The sequence below is a fragment of the Pongo abelii genome, chromosome 21 (genome assembly GCF_028885655.2).
Source record: "Pongo abelii isolate AG06213 chromosome 21, NHGRI_mPonAbe1-v2.0_pri, whole genome shotgun sequence".
NCBI lineage: Eukaryota > Metazoa > Chordata > Mammalia > Primates > Hominidae > Pongo > Pongo abelii.
Genome location: NC_072006.2, coordinates 7,201,615 through 7,215,368, shown reverse-complemented (window position 1 = coordinate 7,215,368; position 13,754 = coordinate 7,201,615). Strand labels below are relative to the sequence as shown.

Below are 13,754 nucleotides of genomic sequence, written 5' to 3'. Positions count from 1 at the left end.
GGGACTGTCTGTGTAATACCATATAAATATAGTATTTTATACTGTATTGTACAGTATTTTATACTGTATTTTATACTGACTTTGCCTGAATGCAAACTCAGAAGATTTGAGACACAGTTTTGATGCCACCACTTTGTAGTTTTGTGACTTTGGGGAAGGCAACTAACTTCTTGAAGAATTGAGTCTTCACATATTTAAGCCGGATTTAATAATACAGGGCTCACAATGCTGTGTTAAGACTCTACAGACATTAAGTGATTTGGAGACACTATAGAAGCAACAGTTATAATTATTCCTCTTCTTCATTCAGTCCTGAATGAGGTTGGGTAAGCCCTGTCTGGGACACTAATTGCTCTGCCCATATGGCTGTGCTCTTATAGACTCAGGGCATGCCAGTCCCACTACCACCCCCAGCACCTACATTTCCTTGCCTGAGGTCTTTTTCTGGCTGCTGGAGCCTCCCTTGACACCCATGTAGCATGAAGGACATGCTGGAAAGCGAGGCACCCATTTTCATCAGAGCAGCCTTCAACTAATGATGAATGGAAATTGCTATGTAAATTTACCAGGTCCCTCATGCCTTAGGTGGGATAGCCCTGGGGTCCATATCTATACATGTTATCAGTGTTCTCTAGGGCTATTAAGTTCCAGTCACCCATAGTGTAACTTGATTGATAGCTTAGCTTTTTTGACATCCCCCCTTCACTATCTCACCTAAAATTCTGCAATGGGCCACAGCGGGGAAGGGAAATGGTTCTATTTTGACAGCTGCAGTACCTCTTCAGATCCTTGAAAGACCATTCAATCATTACATTTGTCAATACATACTCTGTCCTTTAATACTTATCTTTAGTCCATTTTCCGTTGCTTATAACGTAATACCTGGAACTGGGCAATTTGTACAGAAAAAGAATTTATTTCTTACAGTTACAAAGGCTGAGAATTCCAAGGTTGAGGGGGCCCATCTGGTGAAGGGCTTCTTGCTGGGGGGACTCTGCAGCATCCAGAGACAGCGCAGGACATCACATGCCAAGGGGTGTGATGCTAGCTCAGGCCTCTCTTCCTCTTTTTATAAAGCCACCAGTTCCACTCCCATTAGAGCAATTAGTGGATAACTCACTAATCCATTAACTCATTAATCCATTAATCCATAAATGAGTTAATCCATTATGGGGGCAAAGCACTCATGATCTAATCACTTCTTAAAGGCCCCACCTCTCAATATTGCCACATTGGAAATTAAGTTTCAACATGAGTTGTGGAGGGAATATTCAAATCATAGCAATATTTAACTTAACCAATCTAAGCAGTTTTACTTGATAAACAACTCTTATGCTGTTGCCTTTTTATCTACGAATCTCTTAGTACTTGTGTAAGATGTCCACACAAAATCATTCTTTTTTTTTTTTTTTTAAAGGGTGTTGAGCAACTGGCAGCAGGTGATGGAGAGAGATTGAATGGAGAATCAAAAGGCCGAGGTGTTAAGTGCAGAGAATCTTTTTTTTACAAGAAAAGTTTAATAACACCACCTCTGTACAGAGAGCTGTACAATCTTCCTCTGTAACTACCAGAACTGATGTATTTAAGGTGTTTTTTCTGCATCCTTGAGGAGCACAGGAAAGTCAGGACCCTGGGGTCTCCAGTGCCTTTTATGAAGATAATATCCAGTTAAAAAATAAACCAGGGTAGCCTTGAAGGAAAAAATCTTGGGCAGTAGATAACAGACAGGTTTAATATTCATGAGGAGAGGGGTAGAGAAAAGTTGCTAATCAAACTGCATGGTTCTCGAGAAAGCTCCGATCATCTTTGCCTTGAATCTTTATTTTGTGGGTATCAGGAGTCTTCTCAGCAGCAATATTGGACACTCTATTAAGGCAGAGAAAAAAAAAAGATTTCTATTTGTTATGTATATCCATCCAATTATATCAGTTTCTTTCCATCCACCCATCCATCCATCCATCATGCCTTCTAGCCCTCCTTCCAACCCTTCTTTCATCCATTTTTATCCCTCCTTTAACTCCTCCCTCCATGCTGCTTTCTAGTCGACTTTCCATCCCTTTTTCCAGTACTCCTTTCCTCCTTTCTTTCATTCTTTTTTTGATCATCTTTTAAAATCCCTACGTTCATCCATTGATCCAGCCTATGTTCTTCCCTTTTCTCATTGATTAATATTCTTAATAGTGGCACTAGGGCACAATAGTTAAGTTTCACACTCTGGAGTCAGGCTACCTGGGTTCACATCCATTTTCATTATTCATTAGATGCGTGCCCTCAGGCGATTTACTTAAAGTTCCTGTACTTGAGGTTCCTAGTTTCTTTGTCTATAAACTGGAGTTAAAAATAACCCCTACTATATGGCTTATTCTGAGAATTAATGTACATATAATACATACAGTAGAGACTGACTTGTATTAAGTGCTCTGTAAATAGTCATTGTTGTTATAAGTATATTTCTGGTATTGGGTTTCTGCAAAGATAAATTTTTAAGACATAGCCCTTGCTTATAAGGGAATCCTATGCCTGGAGAAAGGTAATACACGCATCAAAAGATGAGCAAGTAATTCACTTCTCAAGAGGAAGATTAGCTCACTGTGTTCATTTCCTAAAGTGTATAATTCCGCGTTATTGCCTCTGACAAATGGTGAAATATTTGAGGGCCCTATGTTTCCAAAGCTCTGCTACTCTCTTACAACTCCTCACCTTTTCTATCAAGTTTCAGTTATTTTCTATCAAGTGTGTTCATCTGAAGCTTGATTTGCACACTGAGTTTCTTGCCAGCCTCCTGCAATACAATTTAACCTGAGAGGCAATATAATATTCTTGTTGGGCATAGCAGCAGCTCAATAGAATAGATTGGGAACTCTCGCCAATGGGGAATATGATTTAAGTCCCCTTGTTATGGAGAAAGCTCTGCATGCTCTTTCAGCTCTGTTGAGATGAGGCCTTTCAAACAGCAACTGTGATTCTGATATACTTGGCCTAACTTTTTTTTTTTTTTTTTTTGTATTTCTAGTCCCTCACTACCCTTTTTATTTAAAGCTCAAGGACTTTAATACTCAGACAATTTTAAATGAATACTTAAGAATTGTCAGACCTAGTTTGAAAAATTAAGCAAAGAATAACTTAAAGTTTACTTTGGGGGTCTACTGAAACTCCTACCAGGGCATTTGAATAAACCTGCCTAGTCTCCTATGTCTCAGAAGCAGAACTTTACAAACTTGTCTCTACAGACACACTGAGATCCAACATTTCCATGATCAGTCAGAAAACAAAGATTTATAACCCTCAGCTGGTACCTATAATTTGATGTGATTACAAGTGCAGTATTAGAAAAAAATAGCTTAGACCATGCTGTGGCAACCGAAAAATCATAAAATCTCAGTGGTTCATTACTAAACTTTTATATATAAAAGTGCATTTCTGGCTCATGAAGAATCTGAAGCAGGTTGATGGGATCTCTCCTCCACCTTGTAACTCAGGGATCCACGCTCCTTGCATGTCCCATTTCCACCATCTCAACATGGAATTCCCAAGGTTACTGAGGAAGGCAGAAGGGTAAGAAGGAGCTGAGAAATTGCTTTCTTCTCCTCACTGCCTCAGCTATAAATTGACATCCCTCACTGCTACTTATGATCCATTAATTAAAGCTTATTTGTCTGCATCCTAATGGCAAGGGCTGAGAAATTCAAATGAACACATAAAATATTTGTTGCCCCTGAACATCTCATTCATAATTGGTATAGACAAAGACATTCCAAATCCATAAGAGAAAAGAGGTGCCAAAATGATAAAGGTAATGAGGGATGTAGCTTGCTTCTAAATGACTATGAAGGGGCTCAGGCAAGAATTGTTGAGACCAGAGGCTCCATCCTAAACAGCCTAGCCACCAGCACATTTCTTGAAATTCTCATGGCCTATCTTTAGAACTAAACTTTTCATGAGTTTAAAAATATAAAATTTCAACCTCGTTTCACCAATGCTGAGAAGGTGACACATATTTATGCTTAGACTATCTCCTAGCACAACATATGCCCTCCCAAGAATCTGACTTCCCTAGTTTAATGAGAACACTTTAAATGTTTAGTGTTATTAAATGGTGGTGATGAGGGTGCATTTAAGTTATGGGGAAATGTCACCGTTAATTTGAAAAGCCTGCACCATTGCTGAGTATTAGTCTGTACACCTTGACTGCTACATGCCAATCAGAATGCTTTATACTCTTTTTGATTAGCTTTTATCTTGTGGCTCCCTCAGTGTCCAGTCATGAAAGACCGTGAACCCAGGGAGTAGCAGTCTATGCAAAGCCTACTGAAGATTAACAAGGGCCTGCTATTAGAATTTCTTCTTCTCTATTTCTCTCCCTTTCCAGCCAGGGAATTTCACCGAACCAACAAAGGCAAGTCTTACACTAGTGAGTCCTAGTGATATTTTCTTGCCTTCAAAGGACAAATAAAGGTAGAAACATTCTAAGGTGAAGCATGAGTTTGCTTGTTTCCAGGTTTTTCTGGTCTCAGTTGCCTTGGAGCTGCTCTCACACTCCTCAGTGTCTCCCCAACACTCCTTACCCCAGAGTCTAAATCAGATGGTACCCCTCCATTCTCAACATCCTGATCACCTGAGCTCTGAGGCCTGCCTGGCTCTGCAAACCCCCTCCCTTTGCTTCTACAACCAACCCGATGATAGCTCTTTGGAAAGAATTAAGCTAATACCACGTATGAAATAATTATTTCATTAAGCAAATTCTTATCAAATAGCTGCTGTCTTCTAGGCTCCATTGTACGTGACAGGAAAAACAAAAGCAACATCGGTTCCCTTTTTATTGTGCAGTTTACTTTCTAAAAGTGGGAAACAGGTTAAGAAATTAAGATGATTCTGGATGATGATCAATGCCACAAAGACAAGAAAACAGGACGATGTGATAGGAGTGTCTGGGACCAGGGACACCCTGCACAGAGTGGTCAGAGAAGGCCGCCCTGCCCAGAAGCAGCAGCCCTGGCATGATGGGTGGGGAAGCCAGGGAAAGGTGCTAGGAATGAGCTCAGAATACAGGATGGAAAGGACAAAATTCCCTTCTTCTTCTTCCCACACCCAGAAAGTAATGTGGTGCTCCTTTTTCTGATCTCCATTCTAGTGGTCTAGATCCTCTGTGTAAGCAAAGCTATAAATTTTATATTAAATGTAATAACAGAGCATCTGGAAGAAAGCTCTCATTTCTCTCTTTCCTGAATTAGCATCTCTTCACAGGGCTAAACAAAACACCTGCCTTGATCTGTGGTCAAGCTGCTGTGACTTAACTTTCTCTGTTTAGATCAGTGGCTGATAGCAAATTATAATTGAAACAACTACTCATTTTCTTCTTGCTCTCAATCAGGCAGACGACATCCCTCTGACTGATTAAGACACTGGGCGAAATATTTTCCCTGTTCCCAGTGACTGCTGATGGACGGCACTGATTCGTCATTGCTGCCCAACCCTTCTTCTAGGAGGCTATCAATTTCTGCAGATTCCTTGGCTGAGTTCGCTGCTATTTATTTCAGTTGCTGGAAGAATTGCCTCAGAAGTACATGTGGCCACGTACATAGTGGGAACTCAACGAGAATGATGAAGACAGGGTGAGAGAGGTAGACATGACATAGACTTACCAATTAGATCAGCACTGCACTCACTCAGAAGAGGTCAGCCTCATTACTCTTTTTTACACAATAGCTTCTTTCTCTCTCCATCTTTTCTTGGTGTGGCCTTGTGCTGTATTCTCAAGGCAAATGCAATAATAAGGAAGAAAAGGAAAGAAAAGATGGATGCCACCCAGGGTGGGTTGGCGTGGGCACAATTATGGTCTTCTAAAAATAAGGGACTTTCTCAAAGAGGATTATCTGGAAGAAGATGACTTAATAACCAGGAGTTCACAAGTCCATACTTGATGTAAAATATATTCCTGCTCCTCCCTTCCCCTTTTTTTTCAAAACAAATAACTTGAAAATCTACAATATGTGATATGAATCAAGCAAGGAATGGGGTCTTGAGGAGGCTTAATTCAGAGCCCTATTCTGTCAATAGCTCATGGGCAGCTCTGGGCAAATTCCTCCGCATCTCTGGTTTTCAGTCTCTTCATCTGCAAAGTAAGGCCATTTGATGGACAAAACTAAGGTGTCTTTTTGTCCTAAAATGCCATGATTACTATGCAGTAGGTAAGATTAAATTTAACTGAAGTAAATAACTTTTTGACAGGCACTAGATTAAAAAATTTGAAAAAGGAAACTTTTTAATGTCTCTTTCTAAAAACAAGCTATCCAATATATCCACACGTTAAGCTCTGACTTCTTAGTGTAGGGACACTCTGCCTAGGGCTAGATCAGACAAGTGGGAATCCTGAAAATGTTACAAGAAGAAACACTTTTGTTTTGTCTTATTTTGTCTTGTTTTGTTTTGAAGAACAGTTTTAAAATGATTCTGAAAACAGTATTGTAAGGGAATGAGAAATCAGTGTTATTAATTCATTTATCTATCTCCTTGTTTGCCAATTTTAAATTAATTTATTTTTTATGTTGTTCTAGAAAATGTTTAAAGTGACAGAAGAATTAATAATACAATTATCTATCCATTAGCTGCTGTTTAATTTTGTTTACCAAGACCTAAAGATCTATTTGTTGATATTTTAAAGGCAAAACATCCTCATTGTCCTGTAAAAACTGGTGATATGTTTAAAAATGTTTCTTCCTGGGCCTGCTTAAACATTTTCCTCAATCATACTCTAAAGTCGGTTAGAATCAAGCACTTTTGAAAGACATTTCGGGAAAGTGTCCCAAATCTATTTCACAAAGTTTAACTGGGTGTTTAAAAATGCCAGGGAAGCTGAGTCTAGCTGGGGAGACAGGCATAGAAAAAATAGATGACAATCCAGGGCCAAGCTGTGCATCTCAAAAAGGGCACCATGCCAAGTGCACACTGGGGCCAGGCTACACCCACATGAGGCACAGCCATTGAGCACTTTGTAATCTTTAATCTGCGGGGTTTGCTCCCTTTTTAGCAGATCATTCAACCTTTTCATGAAGCTCCTCCCAGTGTCTTGAAAAGGTAGTAACTCCTAGGGTAGGCCCCGATGGTTTCCTGCCTGATATGTGAAGATTCTGACTCTTTCAGAGGTCAGAGGTCCTGCAGCACCCCCATGAAATTTCTTAACATTGACCAAAGAATTTCCTTAACATTGACCAAAGAAGGAAAGTGGTTCTCAATCTTGGAGTCACTGTGAAGATCTTAAGCATTCTTCTGCCCAAGCAGCATCCTAGACTAATTATAATTCACCCTTCCTTAGAAGTGGAGGCCCAGGCATAAAGTATATTAGGTAATTCCAATGTGCAACTGAAACTAAGAACCTCTGGCTTAATGTATATTAAAATCTGAGCAGAGTGGCACTTAGAATTAAATTCATGCTAACGTGGAAATGACTGATATCACTCACTTTTATAAGAAGCTTTTTTAGATTAAAAAATTGATTGACACACTGTAATTGTACATAATAATGGGCTACATAGTGATGTTTCAATATATGTAATGTATAGTGACAGATCAGGGTAATTAGCATATCCATCATTTCAAACATTTGTCATTTATTTGTGTTGAGAACATTAAATATTCTCCTTCTAGCCATTTGAAGCTATATATTATTGTTCACTGTAGTCACCCTATAGTGCTATAGAACTCCAAAACTTATTCCTACTAATTAGCCATAGAGGCTATTTTTGAAAGGGAAAAAAGTAAGGGAGGAACAGTAGCAAACATCTTTAAGATAGTCACCTTGTCTCTCTGAGTCTCTGTAACTTCGGTTAATGGCAAAAACAACAAAAAATTAAAAAACCTAACAGACTTCCAATGAATGCTACATTGCATTATTTTTAACCCTCAGATAACCTTAAAGGTGGGTATCTTGAGTCTCAATTTAGAGGTGTGGAGAGGTTAAATAATTGTACAGGAGCTTATAATGAGTAAATTCTGAGGGAAGATTCAAAACTATATATCTCTGTTTATAAAGTCAATGTTTTATAAGAAACAGGGTCTAATTCAAAGGATAATGGGATGGAGCATATATTGCATCTTCCTCTTAATAGATTCTGAATAGGTTGGTCTCCTTCAACACTCCAGGGGGAAGGATTTTCACACATATACTCCATTGGAAGAAAATTCCTTAAGTAGGTCATTCTGGGAAAGGGCTGGGGCGATGAAAAGAGCAGGTGCTTAAGATTTCTTAAGCATGACAGAGCAACAGGGCTCTAGGCAAATTGGAGGGGATGACTTGTTCCTGAGTAGCGTATTTAGGAGCAAAACGGAAGGGGCCAGGCTCAGACCTGGGTAGCAACCTGTCAAGGTGAATTAGGGTTATGTTGATTGCTTACTGAAAGGCTCTAAATGCAATATAGAGGCTGCCTATAATCGTCAGAGTTGTACTGCTTCCCTAAATGACATGCCGTCTGTCCCTGCCTATCCAGCAGTGATCACATTAGAGTCAGACCTCCATCTCCAAGCAGTCAAGGAGTATTGAATTTGCCTTTTTTTCTGAGCAATAAAAGCAGACTTCTAATTTAATTAATCTTATTCTTGATTGCATTAACTACCCACATGGCCAGAAAGTACAGCTTGGACCTCAGGCAACCAGACACTGTCCACATTAACCTCTCAGGCATTGAGGTTTCAGGGTTCCCATGAAAGGACTGATTCATTTTGCTGTTGATCAGAAGTCTGATCAACAAAGAACCAGCCAAAAGAGCCCTGCTGTCTTTAGCTATTCGATGCTCTAAAATCAAATTCTAAATCGGGGCTGGAGGAGGATCCAAACATTTCTATAACAGTCTTTTGATCTGAGGAATACAGAGCCATTTTCTTTGAACCAATGAAACCTTTTATCCTCAAACTTATATTTCCAAGAAAGCAAAATGATGACTTTACAGTGATAGACATTCATTGGGTTTGATCTTGACAGTCTGGATATTGGGCCATTGGTATGTGGGATTGAACAGACACTATATGTTGCTGACAAAATCAGTCTGTTTTTAACTAGAGCTCAAACAAAGGCACACATGAAATCAGATAATTTAGAAAGTATTGGAAGGCAGCATCCAAAATAATACAGTAATAGAAGGGAAAAATGTAATGAGATGACACATAATAGCGGGGAAAGTAATGTTTTCTACTTAGGTTACCAAACTAATCTGTACAAAAGCAGTAAGAGGTATGTAGCCTTGAACAGCAGTAGGTATGGAAAAATACTTATTGATTATAGTCGATGAGAAAGCCAATAAAAATAAAAAAAATATGATGCAACTGATAGAAGCCAATGTTATGTTATGCACTGTGGAGTCACTGTTGGTGCCCTGCCCAGATCTGCTTTATTAGGCTGATGCTTCTATCCCCCAGTTCCTATGAGTGTTGGCTGCTAAATAGCTCAGAGCTGACCCCATTGACTGAGAATTGCCTTTGGCTGCTAGGAGCCACATTGCCTGAATGGTAACACTTTTCCCTGGTAGCCTATAGCCAATGATTGATGGAATTACAGGTGCAAGAGACTTACAGGATCCTTTGCCTTTGGAAATGGGGTTCAAGTCTGTGTTGCTGTTCATTGTCTAGCACTTCCTATGGGATCAGCATGGACTCCAGCTGAGACAGCATCCTTGCTTGGCTCTTTCTCCTAGACAACCTGTTTCCCTTACTCTCATTCTTCTGAAAGCAACTACCCAAATAATTACTTCCCTATGCTACCATCTCAGGCTCTGCCCACCAGGAACTGGGCCTAAAACTATCTGCATTGATGAGGTTCTTTGTCCAGAACGAGAGGGCTATCTTACCAATCTACCTTGCAGCATCTGAAAATTGCTAGATTTGCAACACTTCACCCAAAGAAGCCAGATCATAAGCTAGAAGACTTCCACAGGGAGGCAACCCAGATGATGAAAAATTGAGAGATTTTTGACGTTCAGAAACTGTTTTAAAGATTGAGATTATGGAACATATTTGGAAAGGTCTAGAGCTGGATGGTTACTGAGAAACGATTCGTTTTTTCCTGGAAGAAAGGACGCTTGTTTGTCTGGTGGAAGAGGGTAACATTCATTTACGTGGCTCCAGAAGGAAGAAAACACTACAAGAGAACTTCTAGAGCACAGATTTGGCCTCAAAGTAAAACTTTTCTGCAGAGATATCCTGTATCACAGAATACAAATTCTGAAAGAAACCAAAGCTATGTCTTCTATGACCACTTGCTTTACTCAGAGATCTATGAGACTCATGGAGGTTAAGCGTCTTTGTCAACACCACACTGCTGTAGAATAGCCTAGCTGAAAGCAGCACCTCTCAGACTCCTGTGTCTCTCCCTTGTAAGTTGTTTATCTCTATCACACTCCCAGTTAACTGGATCATCTTTTTTTTTTTTTTTTAAGATCCATTGTGTGTAAGAAGTAAAATTATAGCATATTCCAAGACATCTATTCACTTAAAAATATTTATTGAGCATTTATTTTGTCTTAGGCAGTGTTCAAAGAACTTGGTGTTAAAATTAATTTTAAAAAGGAAATTGGAGGGCGGGCCTGGTGGTTCACGCCTGTAATCCCAGCACTTTGGGAGGCTGAGGTGGGCGGATCACAAAGTCAGGAGTTCGAGACCAGCCTGGCCAACACAGTGAAACTGCGTCTCTACTAAAAATAGAAAAAAACAAATTAGCTGGGCGTGGTGGCAGGCACTTGTAATCCCAGCTACTTGAGGGCTGAGGCAAGGAGAATTGCTTGAACCTGGGAGGTGAAGGTTGTAGTGAGCCAAGATCGCACCACTGCACTCTAGCCCAGGCAACAGTGCGAGACTCTGACTCAAAAAAAAAAAAAAAAGGAAATTGGAGATCCTTGCCCAATTTGTATGTGTCCATATCCTAAATAAGGTAAAAAATCTTGCACAGAGAGGAAACCTTCCCTGTGTCCTTAAATATATTTGGCAATGAAGTAGAGTGAGGCCTCAGTTTGAGCTGATAGAAACCTAAAGAAAATAAGGATCTTTCATACCAGTCTGATGTATCAAAATAAAAGACCTGAGAGAAGTAAACAATACCCAATTTCTTATTCTGTCATTTTTTTTTCCTCTTCATTGTTCAGAGAAGAAAGAGGAGGAGGAGGAGGAGGAGGAGAGAGAGAAGGGGGAAGAGGAAGAAGCGAAATAGGAGAAAGAGGAGGAAGAAGAAGAGAAAGGGTGAGGAGGAGAAGGCAGAGGAAGAGGAAAGAATTGAGTGATATGATCTGATTTCAAGTGGGTCAAGGGTCTTAGATTCACCAGTGTGCTCTTTCTCTCTCCTGACAAATTGGCTACCATTCAAAGTTCTCTGTAGGTCAGATTATTTACTTAGAACTGTGGGTGTGCTGCCTAGCAACTGGAATGGTAACCATTTCACCTTGGTTCTGACAGGTGCCTCAATTTGGCCTCTGTTACTTACTCAAGATCCTGGCTTCCCCACTGGAATCAGGGGAATTCATCTTTAACAGCAGCACCTTTCACCAGCTCTCTGAATGCAAAGATCATCACTGTAGTTCTATTCCTCACCATTGGAAGTTTCAAAGTTCTAGTGAAGGAAGAGTCTTCTGGGCTCTCTTGAGGGACGCTGTTTGGAAGGGTCTAGCAAGTTATATATGATAAATCTACTTTAATATGCAGATCCAGATTTCAGCCAGCCAAACCGTCAGCACCCCTGGCAACTATGTGAATCAACATCTCTGGAACATTCATTCATGTTGATAAAACTAGGCAGACAAAAATTGTTTTTGTTTCTTTTTTATCTCACATTATTGAAATCAATTCTTACACATATTTATTAACATTTTTGATGGAAACTAGCATAATATTACACTTTGTTTGTTATGTAGTCATTCCTTTCTGTATGTGGCTTTATAAATGGACCCTGAAATATGTTGGAATGTTACTTTATCTGAAATCTAGAGAGGTGACGAAGTGAGGTGAGAAGAGATTATTTCTCTTTGCAAGAGAACTTCCTCAGGTGAGGGTCTTCAACATGTCCAAGTTGCTCTATCAGAGAGAAATAAAGAGCTGTTTCTGGCCGGTCACGGTGGCTCGCACCTACAATCCCAGCATTTTGGGAGGCTGAGGGCTGAGGCGGGCAGATCATTTGAGGTCAGGAGTTCAAAACCAGCCTGGCCAACATGATGAAACCCTGTCTACTAAAAATACAAAAAAATTAGCTGGGCATGGTGGCAGATGCCTGCAATCCTAGCTACTTGGGAGGCTGCGGCAGGAAAACTGCTTGAATCCAGAAGGTGGAGGAGATTGCAGTGAGCCAGATGGTGCCACTGAACTCCAGCCTGGGTGACAGAGCAAGACTCTGTCTTAAAAAAAAAAAAAAAGAAAAAAGAAAAAGAAAAAGAGCTGTTTCTGCCAACCAGAGAGGCTTAAATGGGAGTGAAGATTTGGGATCTTACAGGAGATTTCAGATATTTCCTAAGATTTTAAATACTCACTCTCATTTGAGTAGGTTAGTAGAACTATTCTAGTTCTTATCTTTCCTGACCAATTCTCTAAAAGACCTGATGATACCACAAAGTAGGTGGGCACTGTAATTTAACAACCACCAGGATCCAACTTTTTGTTTAATTTTTAGACCTGGATGTAAGGAAGAGGAGATTAAAAATTCATAGAAAGTGATAGTAATTCTGTCAGTTGAGAGAAAACTCCTGGTTTTCAGCCTAAGTTTTGAGGTGAAAATTAAGAAACGTGACCTTGTTGGTATCTTTTCTCAAGTCCAGTACTATTAGACACAATACTGTTCAGTCTTTGAAATGTTTTTTTTTTTTTTTCTTTTATTATTATTATTATTATTATTATTATTATACTTTAGGTTTTATGGTACATGTGCGCAATGTGCAGGTAAGTTACATATGTATACATGTGCCATGCTGGTGCGCCCGTCATCTAGCATTAGGTATATCTCCCAATGCTATCCCTCCCCCCTCCCCCCACCCCACAACAGTCCCCAGAGTGTGATGTTCCCCTTCCTGTGTCCATGTGTTCTCATTGTTCAATTCCCACCTATGAGTGAGAATATGCGGTGTTTGGTTTTTATATTATTTTATGGAAGTAGCCAACTGATCTCCCAAAGCTGTGCTTTTATCTTTAGTGACCATAGGTGAGCATTACATTGACTTTTTTCTATGCTATTCCAGATCCCATCCTTGAATACTAATTGTACCTTCACTGCTAATAGCCACAGCCAAGGCCAGATGACCAATTTATTCTCCAAATTTCTTTGCCAGTCTGTTGACTATATACTTAGGCTACATGCCTACTTTTGTTACCAATTTCTCTATCAATGCAAGCTATGATATTAACTAGATAATATATAAGTAGAAAATACAAATTTAAAGATAATGCTGGGTAGCTTATGAAACACCAGAGAACCACACTTAGAGCTTTGCAGCCAAGGGTGATACCCAAACCATGTACTAGTGGAAGAAATACCTATTGATATATCCTTAACATGGGTGCATGCTTTGTTGTTCCTATTGCTACTCCAAGAAACTTGACTTATTGCATTCACATCCAAGTCTCACACTACTTTTAATGCTACTTCAGATATTGCCACAGCAGCTACAGTTGTAGAACAAAGTACTCTTTGTGGGCCTTTATTTTTAGTAGCACTAGCTCTACAGGTTAAAGACCTATGGATAAGGGTAGGATTGACTGGCAGAATCTCATTATATGCCTAGGCCCTAGCTTCA

General features: G+C 39.7%; 1 long non-coding RNA gene across 1 annotated transcript; it reads right to left on the bottom strand.

Annotated features, from left to right (window-relative positions):
* Window positions 1–1,270: 1,270 nt before the first annotated feature.
* Window positions 1,271–11,368, bottom strand: LOC129052070 (uncharacterized). Its single transcript, XR_008516807.2, has 3 exons — window positions 11,302–11,368; window positions 5,643–5,745; window positions 1,271–1,864 (listed from the first exon to the last, which is right to left on the bottom strand). It is a non-coding gene; the product is annotated as an uncharacterized LOC129052070 (long non-coding RNA).
* Between the last annotated feature and the right edge of the window lie 2,386 nt (window positions 11,369–13,754).